The sequence below is a fragment of the Seriola aureovittata genome, chromosome 16 (assembly GCF_021018895.1).
Source record: "Seriola aureovittata isolate HTS-2021-v1 ecotype China chromosome 16, ASM2101889v1, whole genome shotgun sequence".
Classification (NCBI taxonomy): Eukaryota; Metazoa; Chordata; class Actinopteri; order Carangiformes; family Carangidae; genus Seriola; species Seriola aureovittata.
The window spans coordinates 6,631,054-6,658,731 of record NC_079379.1 but is presented as its reverse complement, the minus strand read 5'-3'; the positions used below and the strand labels follow the sequence as shown (position 1 = coordinate 6,658,731).

The 27,678-nt window shown below is 41.7% G+C and overlaps 1 protein-coding gene across 2 annotated transcripts in view; it reads right to left on the bottom strand.

The window, feature by feature from the left end:
- Positions 1-18,730, bottom strand: part of LOC130183977 (glutamate receptor ionotropic, kainate 5-like) — a 218,708-nt gene extending 199,978 nt beyond the window's left edge. The window contains exon 1 of one of the 2 annotated variants that reach the window (XM_056399689.1): positions 17,946-18,730. The gene's annotated coding sequence lies outside the window, so the exon portion shown is untranslated. The remainder of the gene's footprint in view (positions 1-17,945) is intronic. The other variant, XM_056399690.1, reaches the window with a different exon arrangement.
- Between the last annotated feature and the right edge of the window lie 8,948 nt (positions 18,731-27,678).

Here is a 27,678-nt window from a genome sequence, read left to right as displayed (position 1 = left end):
GTGAAGAAGAGGAGTGAGTGGGAGAGAAGGAGACTCTGAACTGGGAAACTTCAGTTAAATCATATGAGCTTTAGAAGGGAGGAAACTATGGGATCAAATTAGGGTCAAAAAGTAAAGCAGATCAGAGCAGAAAAGTGCGTCTAAAGCTCAGCACTCAAAGTTCCCATACTGTGTGAGACCCTGAAGTTTCAAGTATGAGTTTGCACCCTGGTTTTGATTGGACCATGACAGTCCAATCACAAAGCAGAGTCGAGTCAGAGGGAAGGTGAGATTTCCCCCGCCCAGGTGAGTTTGCACGCACGCACATCACATTATATGTTTACCATTATTTTTCTGCAGCATCATTAAATATAATTAAACCCACCTGATTCTCAGCGTACTGATGTTTTCTGGCCACATTAAAGATAATTTGTTTTTTTTTTCTGATTTGTATTAAATTAGGTATTTTATGTAACTGAAGTTCTGATTTATAAACATGAAGTAACCTGTCAGAGTGAATGAATTACTGCACAACATCGTCACATCCATCCTTTGGAGGTCAAACTGAACCAGGAATGTTAATTTTCTCTCCCAACCACTAATACAGAGACATAACCAAATTAAGATGAATGTTTGAGTCAGTGATGGCTGAGTCAGTCTTAGAGTGTAACATCACAAATGAGACGTAGACAAACAGTGAGGTAAAACACCGGAGAATATGGCAGCAAGAGAAATAAAGTAAAGTATTTCTAACATTTCTAATTATTTCATCAGATTAATCAAACATTTATTGACATTCAATTATCAGCATCGTCATTTTCTTTCTGTTTTCTGTGTATTTGCCGACAGCGTACCCGACAGTCGCACCAATAAAGACTGAAGTGAGAAAACTCAGAAATCACTTAATGCCACAGGTGCAGCTGATGGAGGAGTTTAACTGTCAGGGTGAAAAGCAGCTCAGGTGTTTTTCTCTTGAGATAAACAACCCAACACGGGAGTGACTGTCAGTGTCGGGAAGTCCACAAAACACTCCGGCTGTGTTTGTCAGGACCTTTATGTTTGGCTCATGAAACGTGATCTTCAAGTTCAAGTGGACAAAGAAAAAAGGTTTAACTGTAATGTATATATAGACTAACCTCCACTATTAACTCTGCGTGTGAAGAGAACTGACTGGCGGTTTCAGTGACTTCAGCTTTTTGCTCCTCGACCCCGAAGCTTTCCAGTGTGCAGGCAGAGAGCACTGGGACCACTCATGTCTCGGCTGGTTTTCATTATACAGCGCTCATATTCAGATCCGACCCCTGCGCTCTCTGTCGGGATGTGCACTGTGCTAAAAGGCTGCTGTGCTGAGGGAGGGCTCGCTTTCATGTCTCTATAAATATGATTGTTGCCATGACTTTAGCAAGACAGCGGTGTCCTTCGGCGAGGTGCATCGGCGGGGGTTACAGAGTGGGTGTTTGCTGAGTGCGGATCTGGGTGATTTCGTTTGTCAGGTGCATCAGTCGGTGTGGGGGGAAAACGAAGGAGGTTCAAGGTTTAGTTCAATGATCCGTTGAGCTCTGGGAAGTTTCGACTTCATTTCAAGTCATTTCATTTACAAGGAAAGTTAAAGTTAGTGTTATGTCAGCGGTTCAAGGGTGTGTACTTTCCACTGGAGATGAGGGGAGACATGTCACACGCTCACAAACTTTACGAGAAGTCTTTTGGGGACCGGGCGATTTATCGACAGGAAATGAGACTGAAATGATGAAAACTGTTGATTCACTCTGCGTTTAGAGCGCTGCACCCCGAGTTTTGCTTCTAGGGCTACATACAGGCTGCTATAACCATGTGGTTGGTGGTGGAAGTTGCAGATAGTATTGAAGGCCGGAGTCAAAATAAAAATACAGTTTATTATCTAACTCTATCTCTTAATTATCTACCAATAAAGCTGAAGCAAAGGGGGATTTTAAATTTACATAAATACAGGAAATTGTCAAATGTTAGAGTGAATCAAAAACCACATCATCATCACATTAAGTATTCAGGATGAACAAGTTTAGGGTTTCGGCGTCACAGTTCCCATAATGCTTTGGGCGTTGTGTAAACAGAAGCTGTCTCCCAATTCAGGGTCCACATCCTTCAGAGGACGTGGTCTATGAAGGTGTGACCCTTCGTAGCCGTGGATGCCAAACCACAATGGCATGTCTGGCTTATGGGAGCATTTTGCTCTGTGTCACCAGGTGTACTGTTAACTGTTTGTAGCATTTAGCACGGAGTCCTGACATGGACGCCACGGAGGAAGCTGCTTCAAAGAAAAACATCACTGCGCCTGAAGTTTGTCAAAGAGCAGCGTGACTCTCAACAAGACTAATGGCAAAAAAATGTTTTATGGACTGATGAGACTAAGGTTGAATTCTGGGAAGAGCATGCAGCACTATGTATGGTGTAAAAAGGGAGGGAGGGAGGAAGCACCATGAGCATCATGATTTAGGGCTTTGCTGCCTCTCAGCCTGGACATTTTTATCAAGGTCTCTTCCAGGATAATGTCAGGGTGGCTGTCCACCTGCTGGAGCTCAGGAGAAGCTGGTGATGCAGCAGGACAATGGCCCCGAACATAAATCTACCACAGACAAAGAAAATCCACCTTCTAGAGTCAGAGCCCAGACCTTAGTCCAGCAGAGATGCTGAAGCTGAAGCGGACTGAGCTGAAGAGCGCCGCTCACGCCAGACATCCTGAGAATATGTCTGAGCTGAAGCAGCTCCACAAGAACTTCCTTCTGAACATCGAGCAGATCTGATCAGCAGCTAGTGGAAGAGCTGGTTTCAAAGGCACCAATAACCAGAAACCTAATACTAAACCCAAGAGTTCGCTTACTTTTCCGACCAGCACTGTGACTGTTTGCACAAAAGATTAGCTGTTTGTCTACATTTGTAACTTAGATGAAGACCATTTTATGACCAATCAATGGGTGCACTGACTTTGTCTTGCAAATGTATAAATGATGTGATTACAAGAGAAAAAGTGTGTGTGTGTGTGTGTGTGTGTGTGTGTGTGTCTGTGCTTTGTGTATTGAGAGAGAGACGCCCACTGCAAACCGGAGACGAATAATTACAGTACAATTCCAGCAAACACGCTTTGAAAACACACAGTTATCGCACTGTTTGAAATGATTGTGATTACTGTGATTTAATATCGGAGTACAAACTCTTTAAATGTAACCTGCACTAAAATTATCATTAATACTCAAACAGGGGGGACGGAGAGCGGAGCTGTTTAATAAGTACGATCTAAATGTGTCTGGTGCTATACACTATTTTTTTTTTTTTCTTTATCTCCTTTACAGTCAGACTGACAGCTCAGTAGAGAGGAGGAAATATGCTGTTTTATTCCCACAGAGTAACTCATTGCATAATATCACCTGTAGCATGTGCTGTGCTGTATGACAGCTACAGCAAATAACTGGAAATGTCAAACCGACTGCTGCTTTTCAGGACACAGCCTGCGGACACACTTCCATTTCAGAACATTTCCCAACCTTCTCTAATATTTTCTGACTGGATTTGAAGAACATCCGAGACTCCACAACAACCAAATATCACAACATACAAAAAAAAAAAAGGGCGTGTTCAATATGAGGGTCAAAGTCAGCACTTGTTCAAATAATCACCCCAAATTGGCCATGATTACTCATGACACATTACTGGACATAATGTAAGGCAGCTAAAAAGCCCCATTAGCGGTAGGTGTTTGCTAATTAGCTGTAAACACAAAGTACAGCCAGGGCTGATGGGAAAGTCATTAGTTTTGCATGTATTTGATCACAAACCAAGGTACAGCGCGGATTAAATGATGATGATGGTGGATGATGGAGAGGATCATCAAAGTTATTAAAGTTCATCCTGAGGAGAACATTAATGTCTGAAACACATTTCATTATAATGCATCCAATGTCACTAAAAATCTAAAATGTGAACCTCATTGTGGTGCTAAGGGATGAATTAGGAATCTTTGTTTACATGTAAGAGTAATTCATTCAAAAGATGTTGAGATATTTCAGTCCGGACAATAGTAGTAGACCAACATCCTCTGGGAAGCAGGAATGTGATCACAGAAATCCATATTTTAGATCATGAGATATTTGTCCATCTGCACCTCTGATAATATGACCTGCTGATGGGAGGTCATTGGTTTTGCAGGTATTTGGTCACAAACCAAAGTACAGCACCGATTAAAATGTTGATCTGATGACGACAGTGGATGATGGACAGTCAGAGAGAGGATCATCAAAGTTATTACAGTTCATCCTGAAGGGAACATGAATGTCCAAACCATATTTAATCAAAATCCATCCTTAAAAGAAAAACAGTTCAAAGAAAATCCCGTGGAGACTGAGTCTTTGTTCAAATGTCATGGTAAATCATTCAATACATGTTTAGATACTTGAGTCTGGACAGACTGGTGAACATCGCCTGCAAAAACCCCCGCCGACTTGAACTCTACATGGTTCATCTCTCTGGGAAGAAGGAATGTGATCACAGAAATTCAGCTTTTAGATTATCAGATATTGTCTATGTGCACCTCTGATACAGTGACCTGACGGTGGTACTCTGAAACGTTTTGACCATTAAATGAGTCCTTACCAAGGTAAAACACACTGAGTATTCCTGACTGTTTATTGTGATATAGCAACACATACATGTAAATGTCAGCATGCCCTCTACGGTGCCATTGAATAGCCGTTGAGCAGTGATATAAACTGCAGTTTTTTATCTGTTTTTGGAGACCCTCACCCCCCACCCCCCCCCAGGAGGCTTAGAGCCACTGCTGCATTATGTTTATGTGATGTAACATCGAGGCTGCCAAACGTAACAAGCATCTCTCTGCAGTGTTTCAGCCCAAGGTCGTCTGTCCGGGATACTGTAACACTTTTCACTTGTGCTGTCCAAGTTACATAATGCCATCAGAACCCAGCGGGTGCAGCAAGCGCCGCCTTGACAGGGGTCGACTCTGCGCGGGGGTGGGGGGGCGTTCGTCAAGTGGGAGCTCCTGTTCAGTTCCACATGAAGGGACACGTTTTTAAAACTGGAGACATTACAGAAGATTGTTTGTGTACGTATTCATGTTTTAGTAGCATTATGGGGACTCACTTTCCAAATTATAACCCAAAATACACTATAATGTCCTCATATGTCACAAAAACAGTTATATGTGTATGAGTGTCTTTCAGGTCAAACTGCACTCTTTGGCAGCGGCCATGTTGGAGGTCCTTACCCATGAGGATACAATAACACGTGGTCAAGCTTCATAAATGCTGAAATTCGACTTCTCAAAACAACTTCACGGGCACATGACTTGATCACTGACATTTTTGTTCGGATGATGTTAATCTGTTAGCTACAAGTTGTTAATTGTTCTGTTCTGAGTTATACTAATACGTCACATAAATTAAAATCCTTCTCTTTTCTCTTTTTTCGACTGTTAGTTTGTGGATTGTAGAAGCTAACATCAATGTCATCTGTCAGAGGCTAACAGTCTACGGCTCCAAATCACTGTGGTTTTCCAGAGACTCCATGCTTGCAAAGTATTACTTAAAGGTCCCATATTGTATAAAGGTAGATGTCCATGTCTTGTTTGATTATAAAGCAGGTCTAGTTTCCATATTAATACTGTCAAAGTATCAAAGCGCTCAGTTGACAGAGAAATGCACACCTGAATTCAGAAACTGAGCCTTAAACAAGCCATGAGGACATCTGTAACTTTGTGATGTCACAACAAAGCAGTCACCACTCTCAATCATCCTCAAGATGCAAAACTACATTGAGATGTTCTTTGTTTCTTCTTATAACCATAAATATATCTTCTTATGGATCAAAACTAAAATATGGAACCTTTAATAAATATTGAATCCAGCCCACTACAGTTAATAGCGAATTTTTGATACCTGCCATGTTTTGGAAATCAGACTACTGAACAGCTAAAACTTCAGACTGTCGACCAAAGGCACCATGACGTTGCTCAAAATGGCCATCAATTGACAGTAAACGGGTCTAAATCTAAAGCGTCTGAAATTAAGGCAACAACTCAGGTAGATCATCTTCATAATCGCAACAAGACTCACTGTTCCAGGCTTATTTTTGGTCTTTATGTTTTGCTAAGTGATTTTTTTTTCTATCCGTTCCTGCTGACCAGTTTAGCGACTATATTTTCCACTGTTCTTCCCTTGAATGACTTATACAGACAAAATGAAATGACTTGAATGTGTGACACAGAACAGATCAAACTTCTAATCACTTTTGTGCCTCAGCAGCTGCGGCCTGTTTGCAGCTCAACCGTGAGTAGCGGGTCTTTAAAATGAGTCATTTTAAAGGCCCTGCCGTTGACCTGTGCTGTGTTTAAATGAATACGTGGAGTGAATGGCTAATGCTGCTTGGATTGTATGGTCAGACTTTTCACAGCTACTTGAGCCAGAGGGGCTAAAATAGCTGTAAAAGAGTCTACTTTATTCTTAGAAAGTCGCAGGTTTGCAGGGTGACTGACTGAGGTCCGAGCCACTTGGGCGTAAATGTTGGTTTTGTTAAAATACCATCTGGAGGAGTGTTATGATGTATCATTAGGGCAGCGGCGCTGAAAGGTGGATTGTACATTTTCCAACATATTCTTAAAGTGTCACAGTTGTGAGGGTCGGGCTGCCGTAAAAGCACTTTGGTCTAAATGCTATTTTATTTAAAGCACAGGAGACTGTTTTAACATATAGTGCATGCATTACATGAAATAAAATTCAAGTGTGCACTCTCACAAGCCATCCCTGCAATTAGAAAATATCATTGTGAATTTAGGCATTTATTTAGTGTAACAGTAACTTAGTTATCTGAGCCACGACTTGTAACTTTTTAAAGCTCTGTGCTTTTATTTTAAATGCTCATACTGAAGACAGATGTTTGAGTTTGTCTGACCAGCCTTCATCATATGTGGTATCGCAAGAAGCTGGATTCTATCCCAGCATGCATTTGCCAAAAGACTGGGAGTAGTTTGTAAATTGATACTTTGACATCACGAAAAGGGATATAAGTCCATGTCCTCAATGTAGACCAGAGATAAAGAAGAGGGGTTACTTTGTCATTGTCATCATCTTCTTTTCTGGTCTGTTCTTTCTCTTCATCATTTCATATATATATATATATCCAACTTAAATGACCATATAGGTCACCTGTCCAACCCCGCAGCATACCAGTGGCAGGTGTACTGGACCTTCGTTGTCATAGTAACAACAATAAACATGCCGTTAACGCTGTGGAACAGTCACAGTTTGGTCAGATTTAGGAAAGCATTGTTTATATTCCGTCACCTGACTCCCTCCCATGGTCATAATTACAACTACCACTAGAAGACGCTCAGCAATAAAACGTGACTGTAGACCAATTAGCTGCTGCAAAGACGACTTATGCCTTATGACCTTTTCACGACGTTAACTACGTGTAAGAATTATTACACCTGCAGAGTGCAGCTGTGGATGAACAAAGAGAAATATATTGTTGAATTATATACAAGGGAAAAGGACCAGTGCGTTCAAAATGTTGTGGATTCACTATCAACAGAGGTTTCCTGTCAAAATGACAGATGTTTCTATTCCACAGAACATTTTTCCTGTCCACACTTTGTGCCACATTAGCAAACATTTACCTCGTGCTGTGTCCTATTTAAACTTTGCTGCTCTGTTTGTTTGTCCTGCTCTGTTTGGCTCTGATCATCGGAGACATGAACCATCTGTGACTGTGAAAACCTTCGCTCTGAAATTTAATGAATGACCGAACCATCCCCTCAGAGTGTGATTTGTTACGGTTTGTGAACCAGAGTCAATTCTGGTTTTGCTCTAATTTTTGTCCCTTTTTTTTCTTTTTTTACAAAGCTCACACAAACATCAGGATTGACTTTTTAAGCGATAGCTTTTACTCTCTATGCCTCTGTAACATCACTACGATGTTGGCCCTCTCTGGTTTGTGTCCTTGTCAGGGACGTGTTAGTATTGATTGAATTTTTTCTGCAACAAATGATAGGTACAGTGAATCATGGACACAGATACAGACACAAACACTGTCCACAGGAATGACAAGTACTCAATCTGTCACTGACACACAGATGCCTTTGAAAATTTAAGTTATTCCAATAATGTGTTTCCAGTACCTACTTTAAACCCTGAGTGCAGAAAGAATCATTTTCCACAGTCCAGCAGGCTGAAGGTTAGACGGCTGATCAGGTTAATCACATTAAACTATAGTTGTGAGAATGTCACGGTCAAAACCACAGAAGAAGGAGCCAAACAGATCCTGCAGACAAAATGTGGCCTGAAAGTTTCTTCCAGTCTGAAGCAATACACATGGACAGAAGGAACAGATAAGATACAGTCTTTGCTCTGGTTCCAGATTTCTGAATCTCTTCCCCACATTTCAGACTTTCTCAGCAGGTCAAACTGGTCTGAGTCCGGTGAGTTCTGCTTTAGAGGTTTGTATGATTGCAGGACAAAGACTTCTTTGTCTTCTTCCTGTGCCAGAGCCAGAAAATGATGGTGACTGTGGTTCAGATGCTTGCAGCTCTTGACTCTATTGAATTTTTCTTTGTGTGTCATGAAAAATATGTTTAAGTTAACAACCAGGTAATCTGGCTCTGTCCAAAGGTAACAAATCCAGCACATCTGAGAATGACTGATTAACATGTTATATTTGGATGTTATAATCTGCACAGATACCAAATTGTAAAAACAACAATTTATTGTTTGAAAGGAGGTTACATGACATCTTGGCTAGACAAATTTCTTGTCCTTAGTGTGTGGTGTTAATCAGCAGATTCCAGAGTCCCATATAAAACCATGATATTAAGTTGAAGTAATTATGTGATAATCAGAATTCCTATTGTCGCAATTATTAATATTCCTTTAGTCCGTAAAGGTCATAAAAGTATTCCGAGTTATGAATATCAGCATGAAAAGTCCATTGCAGACTATGGAGCGACTTTATTCACAGCACTTCTCTCTGCATTTAATCAATTTTTCTCTTTCCTGCTGCATCAGCAGCTGCTGTGTTTGTTAGTGTTCTGGCTACAAAATGGAGATCTCCTTGCAAAGATCTGTTCAGATTTCACTCTAGGAGGCCTGGGTGTAGAAAGCGAGTGTACCCAAGTTACAAACTGATGACATGGTTCTTTCAGTTGGATTAAGAGCTGCTATTGGCTACTGGCTTTGTCAATCAGTTGAAGACAGGTGTCTGCCCGGTCAAATGAGACCAAACAAGGGCGATGGCACTTCTGAGCCGATGCCGATTGGCTGTGAGAGGTCTGAAAACAGCTGAGAGGTTACGCGCAGGAATGTATGAGAGAGAGAAGAATCAGCTCTGTTTTGAATGGTTTCAAATGGTTTTTTCTTCCTTTCAATGAAAAAACTATATGACTTTGTGCACCAATGTCTCTTTAGTGATTTCATTTCATCCCACCAGTCTCACTGAGAGGAAACAGCCTCCAATTAAAAACCTCCATTTTATGTCCCTGCTGCGCCGCCAATCATCTCTCACACACCCTCTTCGGAACGGGCTGCCCACACGCGCTTTAATTACGACATAAAAGCGCTAAGCCTGACATTTTTCTCTCTCTCCGCCTGACATAAACTGTGACGGCTCATTCTAGCCCGCCGCCGTCAGCAGCCATACCCGCCGTCTGCGAATGGCTTTTCAAACGATCAAGTTTCTAACTGATGTCATCTGGCGTGTATGACAAGACGAATGCTCCTCCCCATGCGAGCTGAGCAGGGGGCGGGGGACGGGCTGAGGGGTGAGGTATCATGATGTATGGCTTCTGGCATCATGTACGTTAATAAACTGAAGTCACACAGAGACAAAAGGGGGACGCTGCTGACAGAGATCTGAGCTCCTGATAGAGAATCTACAGCTCCATCAGTCAACATGTTCTTAAACATCTTTTACATCCATTTGCTCGGTGTGTCTTTGTATTACCTTGCTGCGCTGCTGGTTTCCTTTCACTCAAGGACGCACGTCGTCATTCTCTATGTCTATTGCCCTTGCTCTCAGTATTTGCCTCTCTCTCTCCTCTTTCTCTGCCTTTGTTCTCATTCACTCAGGTCATGAGAATATCTTCAAACAATGGAAAACAAAGGCGCTCGCTCTGAACACTGTGTGAGGAAGGTATGTGTCTTCCACAGGTACTCACAGTCCTCATTTTTTCTACTGATCAATCAATTTACTGCTAGAGTAGAAAAGGGTAGGGTTTGGTATGTTAGGTGACTGCATTAGTACATAGCGCTCCAGAAAATTTCCACAACTGTGCACTCTGAGTCCAACATTAACAAAAGATCTTACTGCCTCTGAGCTACTTGATTCATATACTACTTGATATATTAACAAACTGACTCTAAACCGAAGCATCACAGTGTTGGGTTTGGGGTCGACATTTGTGTTACTTGCTGAACTGTCTCCATATTCCAAAGAACACAGGAGAGAGTTGTCATACAAAAGACACATGCTGCAAAACACTTGTACACACATACGATCAACACAATTATCAAGCAACAGGAAGTAATGGTGATTTTAAATGTTTTTACATCATCTTTTGCATCTATTTGGAAATGTTGTCTTTTTATGATCATTACGCATCTTTTCTGGTCCTTTTTTAACTCTCATAGCCCTGTTCAGTACCTGGCGTTAACATGTGTTTCAGATGATCCAATCACAAGTAGACAGCTCAAAATATGTCAGTTCACACCTGGCATTAAAATGCCAGGTGTGAACTCCACCTCTCAAGCGTCCACTTGTGATCAGATCTCACTTCCCTGCTCTATATGCAAATAAACAATGTGTTTGTGTGTGTGTGTGAGAGAGAGAAAGAGAGAGAGAGATATTGGGTTAGGAGGGGTTGAGGGAATCAATGCAATGCCCACAGCTGAAATAAGTTATTATTCATTTAAATTTATCCTGCTGGAAGTAGCCATTAGAAGAACACAAGGCAGGTTGTTTCTATGGATTCTGAGCTTGACATCTGCTGCTGCAACAGATATCCAGATCCATCAGACCAGGCTACGTTTTTTTTCAAGTTTTGTGTTGTTGAGCCTGTGTCCACTGCAGCCTCGGGTTTCTGTTCTTGGCTGACAGGATCTGAACCCGATGTGGTCTTCAGTCCATCCACCTCAAGGTTGAGTGCGTGGTAAAGAGTAGTTATCTGAGTTACTATAGCCTGTCAGCTACAACCAGACTATCCATTCTCCTCAGCACTTCTTTGTGTTCATATCTACTGATCATGTGATGTGATTGAAATCTCCAGAACAGCTTCCTGATAGACCCTGAGGTGAGATTGTTTTGCTGTTTCCATGGCAAGAAAATTAATTTGGAACCTAAACAAACAGAGCAACTCCACTAAATATTTAATAAGGGCCGCGCATCGTTTAAAATATCCACATTTACAGTTCTGTTTCCCAAAAATGGGTCAACTTGGGTTCAGAGGAAGCCACAACACTGTGCACTTTTCATTTCGTTTCACACAAAATCTGAAAGAACTTTATAGTCAAATAAGATTCACATTATCTCTAGCCAACAAGTGTGAGCAGGAGCTCCACAGCCTTCATGTGTTTTTATTATTCTTTTCTGCAGCTTTGAGGGCAATGTAGTATTCTTCCTCCTTATATACAAATCCCAGAGGTTAACCATCTTCCACGATAACACACACTGTCCATCAATATTAACCGTGGCCTCACAGAGGAAACAAAAAAGGGTTTTTGATGTGCATCAGATCATCTAAGCGTGTGTAAAGGAAGTTATTAACAGCATAAAGCAGACAGTCGATCTGAGGCAAATTAAACTATAAACACACGTATTTCTCCCTTTAAGACCGGATGAGACGTTCAAGAGTAGAATACGATTACTTTTGGACATGTGACGGATGAAACGCATTATGATTTGCTGAAATTTGTGTCAGGAAGACGAAATACCTGGAAGAAAACAACAAACTCACTGACTTGACCTGCTAAGCTACTAACCAGCTAGTCAAGGCTCAGGGTGAGACATGGAGGAGGAGGAGCAAGTATCACCACTAGCTAGAGGTAAATATTCATCTAATGCAACGCTGTCACTAAAACTTTTATTTCTCAGCCTCTGAAGCAGATAGAAACATGAAATGAAAAGCATTTGAGACCTTAAAACTTTGGCTGTTAGTGTAAATTATCATCTTTCCCCAAATGTTTGACCATTTTTAAAAAATCAATAAACATTAAAAAAAAAGTTTAACTAAACTGAGAACGTTGACAAATGTGCTTGTTTTCCCTGCCGTATCAAGTATCAACAGCAAAGGCAATAAAATTCAAAGGTTTAAGCTCTTAAATGTTTTTTATTTCATGTTTCTACCTGCTCCAGGGGCCGAGTAATAAAGGTTTTAGTGAATGTCAAGTTTTTCAGAAAACCCTCAGGTTTTAGGAGGTTGTTTTCATACAGTGCTGAGGTTTTAGAGGACGCCTTAGGTCTTAATGGGTTAACCGAAAAGAGCAGATTGTTAAATCGGAGTGAAACATGGCCGACCACGCTGCAGTGTTTACAGTGTTCTAATGTTTTGTCTTTGCCCTCAGCAGGTTAAACAGCCGGTGTACACTTTGAAACATTAAGTTTTCTGTAAGCGAGTTTAATGACCCAGAATAGACTTGATCGTTTTGATCATTAGTCTTGATCTGATGTGAATGTGGACGACGAGTAATCGATCATCTCTCAGCTGTGCTCACCACCACTCCTCTCTACTGCTGAGGTGGAGAAAAAAAAGAAAAGAAACACAGCTGCCGGGTCTGTGTTACTGACTCCTGTCGGTTGAGTCATGGTGCATTTGGATGTGAAAAGGTGCTGCTGATATGTGTGTGTGTGTGTGTGTGTGTAGGTTGCAGCAAACATTCCTGGTTGGAGCAATATGAAACAGACTGGATATATTTTTTCTTTACATTGCATCGCCTGCAGTCGAGCACACACATTAAATTTTACATGCACCTACAGATGTGTGGGCAGGCGTACATATGCAAACAGATGTACACACACACTTATACAACCAAACAATTGATCATTACCAAATATTCAAATGCACACAAATGTACACACTCTTTCATGTTTAAACAGGAATCAAACACACACACACACAAACACCTGCAGCCTCTCATTGCTGCTGACGCTCGTGCAGAACAAACGTTGACTCCATCAGCCTGCACCCGTCACCCGCAGTGACAACAGCAGTGCTAACACTCCCTGGAATGAAGCGCGCATACATTAAATCTGGAAACACTCAGCCTAGCCACTGTCTGATTATCTTTCCACCCACCACTCTTACATCTGATCGCTCTGATTCTCATAATAACACGCTCATCACTCTCATCACTCAAACACGGAGAGGGTACGTGGGATACGCCGCTGTACACCTGACACAGAACAGAGACGCCGACAGAATCACAGTTTAAAAGCTTTCGAGGGTCAGAACAATGGTGGTTTCAAGTCTTGGCTGAATATCAGCGATGTAAGTACTTCTACTCAACACGTATTCGTCACTCAGAGGTGCCTTAATTCATTAACAAGTTTATTTTTCCACCAACGTCAGCCACTCAACTCAGTGGTTTCAACCCCAGTGGTTTTCTTGCCTGTAAATGCCTGCTGTCTCAACAATGAATTATCCCGTTCCACAATGTGGTTTAGTGGTGGCACGCCACCCCAGAGACCATTTGGTTAAGAGTGCCGTCGGCAGCACTTAAGTACACATACTACACAAAGACTGTCCTCCAGGGGAAGGCCTACTCCACTGTATGCAGCGCTTACACATGCACATGTAGTGGTGGATATAATCTTGATGTATCACTTATGTATATAAAAGAAGAAAAGAAAAGAAAATATGGCGCATTGTGAAAGGAAAAAGTATTCTTCTTTCCAGCTTTGTTTTTTCTCCCTGAAACTTGCAAGCTCCACTGCTGAGATGAAGAATCAACATTTCGTCCTTTATTCATGCCACTTATGAAACTTTTCTTTTCAATCATTCATCACTAATCATTCATGAATAAGCCAATTAACATTAAGCAATACATGTAGTCAGTTTGTATTTACAACATTGACCAAGTTTAACATAAAAGGAAAAATATAAAATAAGAAAAAACACATTTAATACTCTCCTCCACTGTCTCCAATGCTTAACTTGTTTCACATGTTTTGGCTAAATTTGGCTAAATACAGCTAAACTGCTTCAATTTGTAACATAATTGCACACAACTACATTTCCTTAGGCTGGTTAAAATTGTCAAACATATAAGGCTAGCTGCTTGCAGGAAATGTTAGATGTGTATTGCTAGAGCAATTAAACAAAACCAAGGATGTAGACAAAATACTGGTCTAACAACAAACATCTAGTAAGCTAATGTTAGCTAAAAGGTATTATCTCCCGAACATGCATGGTTAGCTAAGAGAGGCTGTTGGTTAACAAAAGTAGCATTTGGGTAGAACCACATTCATGTCATATCATTTAGACCATAATTACAAACAGTTGAGTTCAATATAAATGTTCAAATCAGCCTCCTTGTTGCAATTTACAGTCAGAGATATCAAGACTTTACAGTGACATTATCAGAGACAGTTGAGAAAGGGGTCGATGCACAAGTTAAGAGGGACTTATACGTGAAACCATGCATTAAAACTTAAGTAAAACTTGTGTTTCTTTGCTTAATAATACTATTACTATTAGTATTACTTAAATGTTTTTGGAGGGAAAAACTATTTAGACTATTGATATGATCTTGTCCTGAGCAGATTGGAGCTAGCTAGCTCCGAACAATAAATTTATCTACTAACCAGCTAGCAGATAAAAACAATCAGCAAAATGGGGCATACATTTGAACTGTATCTAGTGTTTTATTGTTATGTTTTGACATAAACATTCACAACCACGCCCACTTAGGAGACAGGAAGTGTATACCATTTTATACCATTGGTGCTGCTTGTAATGGGTGTAATCTTTGACAGTATCTCCCATTTGGTCAAAATAAGTACAGACGTGTCAAGAGACAGTTTCATCTAATTGATATTCAATATTACAACTAATAGAATCAACTCAGCTCATTTAAACAGAAAAACTATTTAGCTCAAGTAAAACTTTCACTTGTTAACCAGTTACTGCAATTTTGAGACACAGCAACAGAGTCTAATTAAGGTTGTTTATCAGAAATGACTGCAAGTACAGCAGTGGGGTTAGCAGCTTGGAATAATGCATGAAACCAATACGAGGTTTTACTGTTTTTCTGTCATCCTGGTGGCCTGGGGCTTAATGATGGTGATCATGTAACTTCCCCTTCTCTCTCTCCTCCTCCTATCTCTGTGACCATGAGGATTTCAAATTTGAACACACCCCAACAAACTGTTTCTTTGTCTGGTAATACAGGTTAACTAAATTATGTTTTTAGGTATAAACACAAGAAATAGCAGATTCACAGGCAGGTTTTAATCATCTCTAATGTAACACTCGCCGGTTTGTCTGGTCCACCAGCCGCTCTGGCACAGAACCAAGCATCAGCTGGAGCCATTTCTATTTTAAAACCCCTGATGTCTCCAAAGGAGTGAAAGTGAACAGCAATTCTTGAGCTGAATCTGTCACTTGGCAGATGGGTGAAAAATGCACTCTTCACTCTTCAACCTTCACTTTTTCAGGAAATCTATGAAAAATATTTTACAGTTTGTGCAAGGAGTTCCTACATCTGCTGGAGTTGTTTTTGTGTCACCCAATGAGTCTAAGTCCTGTGTTCCCTCTCTTTTTGCTCTGTTTTTGGTCTCCACCAGCTCATGAGGGAAATATCTGGCTCTTTAACTGCTAAACGCTCAACTATGTTCACCAGCTGGTCTCTAACCTTGCCTGTGCTGTTTGCTGCTGGACAGGTTGTGGACATTAGTCTATGAGCTTTATATGGGGACATATGTGAGAGCCTGAGGCGTATATATCAGTCAAAATCACCACAGTCGTGAAGCAATCTGGTGTCATGTATGAAAACATATTAATCAGACTACATGTGGTTACACACAGTTTGTGTTTGTGAACTCAAGACTACTGGCCACTAAAAGGCATGTGTGATTTGATAGCAGTGTGACTCAGTCAGGCTACACTGGAATTTTGCTTCAGATCCGAAATGCATTGTATTTTGTTCCAAAATAAATGAAATGTAAGAGTATGAAAGTGAACCTTAGACTTTGGAAGCAGTTGTTTGACAGAATAATCTTATTAAAAGGTTCCCTTACTAGCTTTTCCCACAGCTTCCAAATGCATTAGGTTCATATTTGACCACCTGTTATTTTGCGACTGAAGGACCATATTTTAGTCGCCATGATGACAAATGTTCAAACTCCATCTACTGATGAAGACCTAGAGGTGCAGTTGAAAGCTCAGAAGAGAACTTGTTTTTCCGATGTTTATTGTGGATGTGCAGCCTCCCTGACATTCGTTTACATCTGATTTGCTCCATCAATTATTACAACTCTGTTTCTAGGACAGAACTACAATTCATTAAATTACAAATTAAATCAAAAGCCTCGCTGCACAGGGCACCAAATCTGACTGTATCACCGATGTGTTGTCCTGCTCCTAATTATGCAATTTGAGTCTTGCAGCTTCTTGAATTCACACACTCACACCGATACATCTGAAGTTTCAATGCTTATACTTCACAGGTTGGACACTGAGATCAGGCCTTAATCTCAGTACATTTCTCTTTAGTGGTTAGATTCAACAGCAGCGTCCCCCCCCCCCCCCGCTCCAAAGCTGCAACATACACCTTGTTGATCTGGACTCAGTGGTTCACCGAGCAGACACGACAAAGGCAAACACGAACTGCTGCCGAAAAGATCCGTTAACAATCAGGCTGCTCGTTCCAGATCAGCCAAACAATTAATAAACACTTCGGCTGCAAATTGGACCACATGGGAGGTTTTAGGATGTGAGCACTTTTCATCTGATGAATAATTTAACATGTGAATGAATCAACTTCCTGCCTGCTTTCTCTGTGTGTGTGTATGTGTGTGTGTGTGTGTGTGTGTGTGCTTTAACAGCAGTGATCAGGTTCACGGTGTACTACTGATGTTCAGCTGTTAACACCAAGCTAACTGTAGCATGACTGGCGTTTATCAGGCCGTGTGTGTGTGTGTGTGTGTGTGTGTGTATGTTTGTGTGTGTGTTTGTTCAGCATCTATATACATATTCATGTGTACCTGTGTGTGTGTTTAAACAGCAGGGCTTGTGGATCTCTAAATGCGTTTGTGGCCATTTTTTTATGTTTTTACTTGGGTTAAAAGAGTTGGAGGGGAGGATGTTGGGAATCGAGGTGGCTGTGGAGGTGGTGTGTGTGTGTGTGTTGGTAGGGATGATGAGGCAGCAGAGTGATGGATGAAGAGAGGGCTGGAGGGATTATTGGGGTTCAACCCCCAACTGTCGATTTTATGTCAAGCCTGACGCCTCCCAGCTTTAAGCGCCGAAGCGTTGATGACTTCCAGGTTACGATGCGTGAATGTGTAAATGCCTAAGTGTGTGTGTGTGTGTGTGTACGTGCCTTGTCTGGCTGCTTGGCTGACGGAGTGAATGAGTGATGGTTGCAGGAAAGAAGAGCGAAGGAACAACATGAAAAGATGGAAAATGTGGAAATCAAGGAAGGTCAGTGACTGAAAAAAGGGGGTAAGAAACGTCTGATGGATGGTCGTCCAAAAAAACAACGGTAGGCAAGGAGAGAAGGAAGGAAGCGATGGTGGTGATTGATGGACGAAAAGGAAAGAATAAGGAGCACGGTCACAGAGAGGAAGAGAAGAAGAGAACATGAGGTGAAAGAAGAAGAAGCCACAGGAATAAAAGGATTTAAAAAAAACAGCAGAGGAGAGCAGGAAAAGAGCAACCCCTTCCCCTCCCCTTGTATTCCCTCCAACACACACAGTAAATCACACACACTTACCCATCTGCTTCTCCTGTCCGTGGGTGAGCGAGCAAACGAGACCGCCAACTAGTCCCGGCACAGTTACGGCAAAGCCGGCTGAATGCTGGAGAGGAGCGAGGCAGGAGAAGAGTGGAGAGGAGAGAGAGCAGAGCACAGCAGCAGTCCCTCGACCACGCGGCGAGCGAGTGAGCAAGTGAGGGAGCAGAGCGCCGGCACACACCTCTGCACCGGAGGAGGAAGGAAGAGGGAGCAGGAGGGGGGAAAAAAAAAAAAAGGAGGTGCAACAGACAAAACACCAGCAAGCAACAAAATCCCAGGTTTACTCCAAATCCACCTGAGGGACGAATCTTCAGCTGTTGATGGTTAAACACACACACACACACACACACACACACACAAAGAAGAACACACAGCAGCACACACAAGCACGGCCACTCTGCTGGCGCACGCTCCCTCGCTGAGAGCGCTGTCGCAATGACACCGTCGGCCGTGAGGCTCCTCGGGCTGATGGTGCGAGAGGAGAAATGATCACAGGGACCTCCGACACCTCCTCCTCCTCCTCCTGGTTCTTCTTCTGCTTCACCTCCTGCTGCTGTTGGTTCTTTTTATCCAACCGGTCAAATAACACAGACAGAGAGAGAGGGAGAGAGAGAGAGAAGAAAAAAACAAGAACAAATGCTTTTCTTTTTCTTATTTTTCCTCCTTTTTTAAAGATCCTCCTCGTCTGTTGGCTGCTGTGAAAGTCTCTCCTCTCTCTGTGTCCTTCAGTATCGGACTGAGTGGCTGCTGCTCCACAGCGCAGAGAGGCTGGACTGCATTCAGCTCCCTCTCCCTCTCACCCCCCCCCCCCCCCCAACTCCAACCCCACTCCTATCTCTCTCTCTCTCTCCCCTCTCGCTCAGCTGCTGAACATATCTCCATACCTCTTCCTCATTCACTTCGTCCTCACTCTCTCTCTCTCTCTCTCTCTCTCTCTTCCTCCCCTTGTCATCCTCTAAGTGTGTTTCCATCCACCTGCTTTTTTTACGCTCAATTTGAATTTGTGCTTCAGCAAGATTAAAGTGCAGCTCACACCAGCTGCGTCACCTCATCTGACAACCGTCAATTAACGCCTGCAGCACGCTCCGCATGCATCATACATAAGAAGGAAACTAAGAAGAAGTCAGGGTATTGTCAGCAGATCCAGAGGACAATGTGTAAAAGATTTTCTTGGAGAGTTCACACACGTCGGCGGCGTTAAGTGGATAGGTTTGTTCTTGCTGCCTGTGGTTCTGAAACTAAAAATCCCACTCACTTCTCTGATTTGCAGTCGAGTGGTGAGAGGGAGCGTGTCGCCCTTTTTCCTGTATTTTCATTTTGAATTGTTTCGTTAAACAACATCTTCATTGTTATCTATATGCAGATGCAAGGGCAAACGCGCTGCAACGGCCCCAAAACGCCTCCAATGGGAGAAACGAGCTGCAAATTCATTAAGGATGCAGATTCAAAAACATGCATGCGAAAATACAAAACAAATACAACAAGAGGAATATGCTGCACATGAGAAAAATGTGCTGCGGGAAGCCAGAACAAAGACATTAACTGCCAACACTATGCAAATACTTGAAACGCTGCAACAACGAAAACAACCCCCCTCCCCCCCAAAACATATGCAACAGAAAAAAAGCACTGCATATTCAGACAACACAAGGGAAGCGCTGAGGCCTCTAGGGGGAGCGGTTGTGCTTCGACCAGAGGGGCCAGACCAAAGATACTCAGTCAAACCAGAACCGACACAGAGAACAGAGATCTGTGTTGCCAGATCTCGCGAGAGTGTGTTCAATATTTGTGAAAGACTGTGATCACGTTCACTTCTCCCATCGGAATGAGTAGAGTCGGACCCGCTGCTGGTCTTCGAAAGAAGCCGGACGGCGGCGAAAAACCCACGTGACACAGTTGCGGGAAATAATTGAAAGTGAACCGTCTCCTGTCTCAACTGTCTGTGGTCTGGCTTCTCGGATCGAAGCCCAAGCTTATGGTCGAGGTGTTCCACTTAGCGCTCCCCCCTAGAGGCCTGCAGCACTTGCGTTGTGTCGTCTGAACATGCAGCACTTTTTTTCTCTGTTGCATTTGTTTTGGGGGTTCGTGTGTTTTTGTTGTTGCAATGTTTTGGTATTTACAGCATGTTTGCAGTAAATGTCTTTGTTTTGGCTTCCTGCAGCAAATTTTTGCTTTTGCAGCACGTTCCGGTTGTTGTATTTGTTTTGTATTTTCGCATGTGTGTTTTTGAATCTGCATCATTTATGAATTTGCAGTTTCTTTCTCCTGTCGTAAGTGTTTTGGGCCGTTGCAGCGCCTTAGTTATGGCCACTGGTTTTAATTTTTACTTCATTACCCATGAGCTTTGTACCCAAAATACACCTTGATTGTATGTTTCCTGTCAAAATGCACCTTGGGAGTATCTGGTCACTCAAATCAGGAGAGTTTCCGTCATCCTACGGTTGAGAGCACGCTAAGGTCTGCGTGACATAAATTTCGTTTATAAATTTCGCTCATGGTTACTACATGCAATTTGCGCATGAGCTTGAAAACAAAAATGGACGCTGACTTTGAAGAGAGGCCTTGTGAGGAGCTGCCCTCACCTCTACAGTCCATCTTTAAAAGAATACAGACACCCAGATGTGCTGTAGTTCTTCTTGGCTGGATGTCATCGTTTGATTCGTAGAGCACAAAATGCGCCGACAACGATCTATGGCACATGTGTGGAACAACTATGCATGTGCGTACGTGTCTGTAAGAAAATATAACTGAAGCCTCAGGTGTAACTGTTACCCACGGAGGGATTTGAAAGACGAGTGCTCGGTTATTTCATTTGTGCGATTCTATGCCATTAAACAGAGAGGCGCCGCCTAGTGTCGTAGCCCAGTACTGCACCAAAAACACTGTTTTCACTAAAATGTCTTGTGCGTGTGTCTTCTACATTTTTCTTTTTGTTTTTTTACAGGTGAAACTGTTCTCAGTAAATCAAACAGTAAATGATTAGTAGTTGATACTTGTAGTAAAATAACTACGACCTTGAAGGTACATCCAATCCCCAAGCTAAAAACTAACAAAGACACTCATTTTCACATTCTTGGTAAGTTTTAAGTTACAAGAGAAAATTGTAGGAGAGCATCTAAGGAATTTGACATCCCCCTCCAATAATTATTTGCTTTTTTTATTGACATACAGGCTTCTGAAATTTAGCCAACTCACTCATTTCTATTTTTTAGATACAAACTCAAATGTGCATACAAAACAGCTGTATGCAAACTCCTATTTCTCTCTAATGGTGTCTCTTAACCACCTCACTATGTTGGCGTTTTATATACTTTCATGCTGTAAATTTCCTCCCACAAACACTTGCAGGTAAGTTTATTTTTTATAATACGAGGACCATGTCTGTAGGTCACACTGCGCAGAAACAGATAAAGTCACTGTTCAGTGTTCACAGAAAAAACTGCCTCTAGTATTCCCAAAACACACAAACCACACAGTTGCACATTCTACTGTACACACACACACACACACACACTCACACCTACATACACCCAATAAAGCAAGAGTCCACAGTGAGTTCTTCAAGGTAAACAGTCCAGTGGTGGAGCTTCAGGAAGAAATCACTCACCAGGGAATCTCTCTCTCCCTGTGTGTGTGTGTGTGTGTGTGTGTGTGTGTGTGTGTGTGTGTGTGTGTTTTGCATATGAGTCACTGCATAAAATCTCCATCTTAATTCATTTTTTCTCCTTTTTTTTTTTGCCACGGGGGCAGAAAACTCCACAAGCTGAAATGCTGAGAGTCGAAGTCAAACCATGAATCCAAAAAGCCAAACGTAAGAAAACCTCATTTAAAATCACACTGACATTTGTAATAATGTGACGGACTAAAACTGCAGCCTCGAAACGTAACCTTGCTCAGCAGTGTTGTTGTGTGGTTCACTCCAGTTGTCCAGAGATATTTGGTTGGTAATGTAATATTGTTTATTTAAAGTTGGCCTGTTATGCTCATTTCCAGCTCTGTATTTTTATTCTGGGGCTCCACTCCAGCAACTTTGCATGATTCACAGTTATAAAAAAAAATTAGAAAATCCTTATTTATTTCAAAACTGCCTGTTAAACAGCCCCTCAGCTGAGCCATGGCGGAAACGGGAAACATTAGGCTCCGGGCTCTTTAAGGTCCCCCTCCCTAAAAGCCCGCTTTCTTCTGATTGGCCGAACATCTGGAAGCCTTCTCCCATTACTGGTGTGGATTTTTCTGAAAACAAACTAATTAGAAATGGCAGCTTCTGAAATCCATCCGTGCATGTACGAGTCCGAATCTGATCCGGGATATGAGAGTCAAAGATCACAGCAGGACTTCTCCGTTGGAAGTGTTGCTGTTGCTGTTGCTGGATTTAGTCTTTCAATCACAATCCATATACAGCATTTTTATGTTGCTGGAGACATTATATGTTTTCGGGTTGTCTGACCTGTTCTTGTGAACGGGATATCTCTGTGACGACTTGAGGGAATTTCTTCAAATTTGGCAAAAAAAATTTTCGCCTGGACTCAAGGACAAACTGATTTTACACAAATGGTTATACTTCTTTTTAAATTCACAGTTTCAAATTGCGCTTTAAGCAGGTTAATGGAAATGTGGCTAATTAGTCAATCACCTGAAAATGAATTGGCAACTATTTTGTTGGTGGAATAATTGCTGTCATTTTTCGAAGCGGTAATGCCAAACGGTTGCAGTTTGCAGTTTGTCAGATGTGGGGATTCATGAATAGTTAAGACAAAATACTTGGGCTTTGGACAAATTGAGACATCTGTCAACATCATCTGGGCTGCTTGAAATTATAACAGGCTTTTTCTTCTTTTTTTTTCTTTTTTTTACTGTTTTCTGACATTTTATAGAAATACTTGATGAATTGAGAGAATAACTTGCAGTTAGTTGCAGTAACATGCTTCACTTCTGTATATATGCTCAGGTGTCACTTTTCACAGTCATGGACCTATCAGTGTTTCTGTACAGACACGACTGTAACAACTGCAAATCTAACCTTTTGTTTATAAAGGTAATTCCACAAGCATAGAAAGAGGTGAAAAGAAAACACATAACCTGTTGCTATTACTCTGAAAAGATGTGCCTACGCCTCTCTGCCACGGAGAAAGGCATTATGGGAAACGGCAGAGGTTAATGCATCGCGTGGACCTGAATGTCAGGCAAGGTTCATTCAACTTCTGTTAGCAAGTGGTTTTGAAGTAGAGGAGGGAAGGGAAAAAAAAAAAAAAAGTAATCATGACGGTTTAGACGGTTTGACTTTGTTTTTTTACCTTTTACCTTTTTAACCGGGTCCTGACATTTCAGATTGGTCAGAGGTGATGTTAGTCAACGTCACAAAGGATGTCAGCAGCATTTTACTCAAAACGTCGACATCAACGATGAAGCAGCTGAGCAGCTAAAGGTGAAGTCGGAACTTTAAGTCCGAAGGAACCTGCCGGAGATCGAGTCACATCGGTAATGAAAATGTCTCCAAAATGAACCCTGTGAACTTTGACATGTGTCCTGAAACTATTAGAAACATACACACACTGTAGATTAATTTGACTCCCACACAGACAGTCCTGCCGCCACAAATACACACTACAGAGCCAAATGTGGATTAATCCGCTGCTGAGAATGGTTCCCGACAAATGCTTTACATATGTCGTCCTGTTTATTTGGTAAAAACTACAGTGATCAGCTGCCACAGACAGAGGGGGGGGGGTCAGGGAGACGCTCGCACAGACTTGGTTTGAGGCTTTTCAAGGGATTTGTTGACATTAAGAAACGTGGAACAGTGTGTGTGTGTGTGTGTGTGTGTGTGAGGAGAAAGGGAACAGCTGATCACAAGGGGACACTGAGCTCATAAACCTCCTCCACAGCCTCCCTCACTATCTGTTTACCTCACCTCGCTCGACCACACTAACCCCCTCTTGTCCTCTCTCATCCTTTTCTTCCCTGCCTCTCTCTCTCTCTCTCTCTCTCTCGCTTACACTGCATTATCTCTGTCTGTCTCTCGCTCCCCACTCATCTATCTCTGCCATTTTCGTCAGTCTCTTTCTAAACAGAGGGCTCCCTGGGGTATACAGCCCCACCCCTCCCACACACACACACACACACACACACACACACACACACTATTACATTTTCCCATCCTATACCCGAAAAATCAGTGGTGCAGGGATAATCTATCAGTTCTCATTCTTGTAATATATATACTGTCTACATAATACGCCCTAAAATACGTCAGTAAATAACACACTTGTCTTTTTTTAAGCTTTTACGTCTCTTTAAAAAAGGTTTCTAACGAGCGTCTAAATGAGACTACAGAGGTTGTCGTTAAGCGCTATCACATGGAACATGAAAACCAATCTACTCTCCAGTCAGATCATTTATAGTTTATAGTTATAGTTATATCATCTTTGTTATGTGCATATTTAATATATATATTAATATACTATACTGTATATTTATATATTTTAATGATTTGTGTCCTTATTTATTTTAACAAACTTAATTTTGTTGTGTTTTTAATGCAGTGACAATAATGAATCTATCTATCCACCAGTCCACCTCTCCAGCTTCATTGTGTTCATACTTTCGCCCTTACAAACTCTCACTAACGTTATAAGAGGAAAGGCTGTTGTTAGAAGAGGTAAGAGCTAAATGTGAGTTTATGTTGCTATAGGCTATAAACAGCTCCATGGTATTGAAAGACGCACTGCAGCAGCTATTTTCCAACTGTTTTCTTATTCTTATTATTTATATTTTATTATTAATAGGAATCATGAAAAACAAGGGGTAAATCAAGTGATTTCTCAGTGTTGTACCTTTTGTTTCTGACTCCCGCTTTTATTTAAACTGATGGTATAGAATCCGTTTTAAGTGAAGTGTAACAATCAGCAGTATATTTGTTTTGGGGCTCTGACACAGCTGGAGTGCGCGAGTGCCACTGTTCACACAACGTTATCGTCGATCAGTGCGGATGCTCACACTGTCAGACTTATATTTGTCGTTACAGTTATCTTCCTTAGTGTGGACGGCCTTTAAGACATTTAACAGCAGAGTGGAATCAGTGTAAAGACACAGATACCGGTCGGTAATCCCAGTCTGCAGCTCTCCGACGTTTCTGATGCTGCGGAGATCTGAGGCGGATTGAGATAAACGACTGCTCCAGCACAATATTGACAAACAAAATCACATCTGGATGCTTTTGCTGAGCTGCAGAGGGTGTGATATGAATCACAACACTTTTCTGGACAACTGAACTCACTTCACGATTTCTCTCTTTCTGTGTGTGTGTGTCGCCTTCCAAGTGAAATTGTCCAACACGCTGCTCCATATGTCGGCGGCGCACTTCTACATCTAGGAACTTTTAAAATGACACCTTCTCTTACAAAACTCCTGTTTGTGGGAGATGAAAACAAATGAGCGCTTGCTGGAAAAAGTCCTTAGATGAGAGAAGCAGTTGCGGTATAATTAAGAAGTGTGCAGTGATCAACTCCCTCTAATGATTTTTCCCCTGTGATGGACTTAAGGCACTTTGGAAATAAGCTCAACCATGACTGCTTCTGGCAAATTTGTAGTCGCAGCAGCCAAAAAAAACAAAAAACAGTTTGCAACCAAGACTTTATCCCTGGATAAGGAGCGAGGGATGACAGCGGAGAGGAGAGGAGGAAACCCAGGCGGAGGATCTGATTGGAGGTGACACCTTGGTTCAAAAAAGGAACCACAGGCAGCAAATGAATGGGAACAAATTGAGTGGGGCTGTTTTAAAATGGGATCAATAGCAGTCAGGTAGTGAGGATGATGAGGCGTGACGAGGGAACAGAGAGGCCGGCTGAGGCAAGATAGATCAGCAATGATTAGAATGAAAATCAGGATCTGTTTATTCTGAAGCTACAGCTCAGAGGTTTTATTGTACAAACTCAATCTGTGTCTTCAATACGTACAGTTAAAAACAGAAAGTCATCGGGGGTGGAAAACAGAAAATGTAATTGACATGATGAACATCAGGGAATGATTTGTTTACATGATGGAAATCATTACAGTTTGAGTCATCACTGTTCTCTGCTGCTGTTTGTTTACATCAGGAAAGAAAAAAAAAAAATCACGCATTACTTATTTTCTTTTACGATATGTGACAGCTGTTTATTTCCACATCCAGCAGTTAAAGAGCAACATGATGATTCTTGTGTCCACTAGTCCAGTGTTCCCTCTCTTTTACCTCTGTGTTTGGTCTCCACCAGCTCCCGAGGGAAACATTTGGCTCTTTAGCTGCTAAATGCTCCATTATGTTCACCAGCTGCTCTCCAACAGCTCCCTTCTACTGCATGGTACGACTCGACTCACCTCTCCCCACCTTTGGTTTACCATCAGGCAGAAGTTGTGGACAGAACCTGGAACCTGATACTTTTTTTTATTGTATCACCTCCACTGAGGCTCCAAGCGAGCTGAGGTGATACCTGAAAACACTGCAGACTGCTGATTGGTCAGAGAGAATTTCTAAACAAGACCGCCATTTATAAACAGCAAAGCAACTGTAGCCTGTTGCATTTCTGTTACAGATACTGTTCTATACTATTAGTCCAGCAACCCACAAAACCACGCCGTGGCCACTGAGGACGTGCGTAGATTTCTCTGTACGGTTTCCCTTCAATGTCCTCCATTGTTCATGAGATAAAAATAGCTTTGTGCGTTATCGCTATAGTAACAACAGTGATTTCTTCCAGAGGGATAACAAAGTGAGATGAAAATTAATTTATTTCCAAAAGCATTAAACTCATTAGATCTTCACAGAAACTTCATAGAAGTCATAGTGTTACGAGGGTAACTCGGAACCAGGACCCAGATGCAGAGACGTCCCAAAAGAAGAATTTATTTAACAAAAGCACACAACAAAAAACACCCTTGCGGGGAACAAACGAGGAAAACCAAATAAACTACAAAAACACAAAAAACCACGACAGTAAAAGTACCAACAGAAAATCACCCAAAAGGGGGGAAAAAAACTAGACTTACAATATTGTTAGAAAATAAAGAGCCAGGACTTCAAAAACTCACTGGAAGATCTGTTAGCAAAATTCTGCGATAGAAAAACACTAAGAGACACACGAGAGCGATTTCACGAGGCGCTTGGTCTGGAATGCAATAGTTCCACTCAGGAGCCAGAGCGTGAGTGGTTTTAGTAGGGACTTAATTGCCGATGGAAGGCAGGTGTGCCTCATGAGCCTCCTTCCCGAGTCGATCGGCCCCGCCTCTCTGCCTCGACCTGCTGAGAGGGAGAGGGATTACACCAAAATCAAAATCACAAAATCAGAACCATAACACATAGAAATCAAATGACAGGGGTCAGTGAAGACTTTATCCCATTTGTGCACTACAAACTCAATTTATTGAATATTTCTTATGTTCAGACAAATTCAAGTGTCTGTGCTTTTGTTCGGTCCTTTCTTTCAACTTTTGAGTTTACTGTCCATGTGTATTTTAGTTGGCCGGTAACAAAAACTCACTGCAGAAAAGGAGAAAGAAGACAAAAAATAAAGTAAAATATACTTGAAAAATATTTCTTCTCACCTTTGTGATCTTTTGAAATGACATAGCAATAATATTTAAAAATCAAAGTTTGATTGATATCCTTTTTTCTGGTAGTGTGGCCAGTCCATCCACATGCTTTTATTTAAATTTCCCAATTTTGAACAAGTTTAAC